The following is a 3,730-nucleotide window of genomic DNA, read 5'->3' on the forward strand; positions in this document are numbered from 1 at the left end:
CATGCAGACCACACTACAAAGTGAGGGGGTTGGGGACAAGAGGAAAAGGGAGAAAGGCCAGAAGAGCCTAGGATGATAGAAAAAAGAGGGTGACATTAAACTGTGTGGGGTCGAAGTTTTGAAGTACATATTTTTGATATTGCAATTAAAGTAAAATTAAAAAGAAAAGGCTCCACCTTTGCTCTGGAGGGATTGGTTATGCAAATATGGAAGGGATTTCCTGGAGAATACAGCTTTCTACTGTATGGTTAATTAAATAATCACTCAAAAGCTTCCAACGTGACGCTTCTGTCGTAATCAATCAGGTTACATAGGTCCTAAACAAGAAAGATATTTTCCACATCTGGAAGTCAGCAATTTAGCAAGTACTGCACATTATTAACCAATTCAGAGCCCACTTCCCAGGGGAATTTTTTTGAAGTTTAAGTGTTCTTAACCAATGCTCTGCTGTTTTGTTAATCAAAAAGCTGGTTTACACTGCACATAATTGGAACTATATAGAAGTAAATAAAGACAGCCAAATTCGAGGATGCTCTGTACAGGCATCTATCGAAAAGGAAGAAACTGCTTTGCCTCAACAGCCCAGGCTCAATTTCTGAAGTCCTAGGAGACCCCTCCTCACTTCTTTTAAATAGTGAAAGTATTTAAGAACCTCAGAGCACAGATGAACGCCCAGTCCCCACAGGCTGGGGCTCCTCGTGTAAAGGTAAATGTGGAGGTGTGAAGAGCACCCAACAGCTGCTGCCTCTTGTCAGTCTTTCCGCTTCAATACTGTCAACTATGTCATAGTGCCCTGTTTCCAGTCTGAAGAAACCTGAAACAAATAACACCCTGATCCAACCCTAGACTTTTACTCATATTAAGATAAACTGCTTTGAACTGTGCTTTGAATGTGTGCCTCCAGCAAGACTTTGAATGCAGGAGTCACTGGCGATTGCACTCAGAGGGGGAAGCCACCTTAGGGCTGCCACATCCACACTCCCAGAGCGGACAGGGCTTTGTATTTTGCATGTTTATTTTTCAGTGGTGGTGGGGGAGGGTAACAGCCACCAGCATGACCACAGCTAGACTTCATTCTAGGGTGCAAGAAAGCGGATTTTCCACAGTTGGTTACACACACACTCACCTCTTTCCTAATTTTGAGCATTTACAATGAGAATGATTGGATAAATAATTTCCCCCTTACCCCCATCACATATAAAGTACCTATAGATGATCTATAGGTTGTAGGGATTTTCAGTCAAAAAATTGTTAATAAAAAAAGATTTCCAACATGGATCAAACACATTAGTCCCACATTTACATTTCTCATACTATCTTGTATCTGTACTAAATATAATGTAAGACTTATCAAGTTCCTCCTCTAGGATTTATCATTACGGTTCATATCTTCTTTCTTCCTTCTCTTTCCTTTAAAAAAAAAAAAATCAGAGACCAGCTTTCTCCAAAGTGTGCCTTAAGCCTCCTTCTCACACTGCGGAGAAATAAGGAGCCTGTTGTAGGGAGTGTCTACTGGCAAGACCCTTCTGCAGACACCCAGGTAGCCAAGCACTGGACGTTTTTAGCTCAGACACATTGTGCAAAGGCACAATGAGACTATAGGGCAAGTCGAACAACTAGCTAACAAACAACTGTCTTTATCATGGATATAAATGTCTTCTTGCATCAGCTCTGACAAAATAGACTGCTGACTATTTCTATTAAAACACCCAATTATCTGATTACCTTGGGGCTCAGTCATCACTCCAGTGCCAGGAGGCGGCCCCCAATAGTTTGCACTGAGTTTCGACATGTTTTTCCCATGTATTTGGAAAAAAAAAAAACCCAAAACAAAACCAACTTCCATTTCCTAGGTTCTCATGAAGGTGGACGTTTGGGTGGTGGTACGGGAAAGATCGCGAGGCTGAGCGCAGGGCTAGGTTGCCCACTGCCCTCGCCTGGCACGCCCCTCCCCAAGCTTTTGACCGAGAGTGTTCCCACCATCACAGAGGCAGGAGGACCAGAGAAGCTGGAATATAAATTTGTTCGGAACACTCCCTCGGTCCCAGGGCCAGGTCAGGGACAATGGGGACCGTGGGATCCACATAATACAGGAGCGCAGGATGAAAAGTCCAGAGGGACCAGGGACCTCTCTGAGGCTCCTCATGCAGGGAAAACACGTCCTGCGATAGAAGGACGGACTCCTTTTCGGACTGTTTTTCCCCGTTAATAATCCACTTTGAGATTAGCGCAGGCGAAGGGGATTAAAACAACAGATACATGCAAATGTGAAATAATATTGACATCGACATTGGAGGGGAAAATAATTCTTGCGGGTTTCCTTGGGTAAAACCAACTGCTCCCCTCAGGACCCATCCCCGCCCCCCCCCCCCAAGGCAGGGTGAGGAGGACACCCTTTTGTTTTCCAGTTCCCGGCAGCGGACCCGGAGCCTGTCCCCCCCATTCACCTCTCAGTCTGTCAATTTCCTCAACTTTCACAGCCGTTCCCCCGCCCCCACTCCTCTTGCTGGCCCAGAGGCCCAAAGAGGTACCTTTCTGCCCTTGAACACACAAGCTGAAGAAAGAATTCGAATTTGGCCACAGCTAATAATTTTTTTTTTTTAAAAAAAAAGCAAATTGTGTTTATTTTGTACCATGTGGGGGAAATAAAAAAGGAATCTATTCTGGTTTAGAAATGGAATTGATCTTTCATCTAGAGGAATTATTTCAATCCTGTATTGCTATGCAGGAGTGGGTAACTTCTTTTAGAGTTGCGAGCAAAGCCTGATACCCCGGACCCCTGGATTAGGTGTGTGGGGGAGACGGAGGGGTCTGAGCAAAGCAAACGGTTTTCTCACGTGCAAACTCGAAATCCAATCCATTCGGAGTTGAGCCTAGGATTGGAGGGGAAAACCTATTTAAAAAAAAAAAAAAAAAATCGGAGCGTCTCAGAGAAGCCCTTTCAATACAAAACCAAAACAAGACCGGAGAGTCCGAGACCCGTCCCTCACCTCCCTGCTGCGAGGCCCGCAGGCTGTGGAATCTCGCACGTCACCTAGCCCCAGCGGGGCGGCCAGCTGAGGATTTTATTTTCCTATTTTATTTGAAGTAAAGGCTGCATCTCGGCTTCGGGTGTTTGCCAACGTCTCTACTGACAGGAACCAGCAAACTTCAGGACTCAAATGAGCATCTTAATTTATTGATGCAAAGCAGGTCTGCTCGCAGTTCCCCATCCCCGGCGCGCTCGGCCCCCCCCCCCCCCAGCCCCAGCCCCCCACCCCCCGCGAACTTCGCTCCCTCCGCCAGTCCGGAGCACGTGGGGGGCTCGCGGGCCCCGCCGCCCTCCTCTGCACACACCCGACCCCCGCCCTGGCACCGCGCGACCCCCGCCCCGCTCCCGGTCAGCTGACCTGGCTCGCCGGCCTGCTCCCCCGCCCGCCGCCCTGTTTCCGGTCCCCCGGGTCCGCGAGCCCCGCTCCGCGAGGAAGCAGCGGCGGCCGGGAGGTGATGCAGGGGGCTGATTATCATGAGAAAGGCTGTGCCTGGAAAAGCCTCCTCCACGCGACTGTCAATCTCACAAAAGGGGGGGTGGTGGTGGAAGGAAAGGGGCTCTGGAGGAGTCACCAGAAAACTTGCAGCAAGTTAGATGCGACGCAGGCCCGAGGAGGTGGCTTTCGCCTCAACTTGGAAGGCTGGGCATTCGGGGTGCGGACGCCAGGAGCCTCGCCAGGGCATTGGAAACCCGAATCTC

This window comes from Peromyscus eremicus, chromosome 4 (genome assembly GCF_949786415.1).
Source record: "Peromyscus eremicus chromosome 4, PerEre_H2_v1, whole genome shotgun sequence".
NCBI lineage: Eukaryota > Metazoa > Chordata > Mammalia > Rodentia > Cricetidae > Peromyscus > Peromyscus eremicus.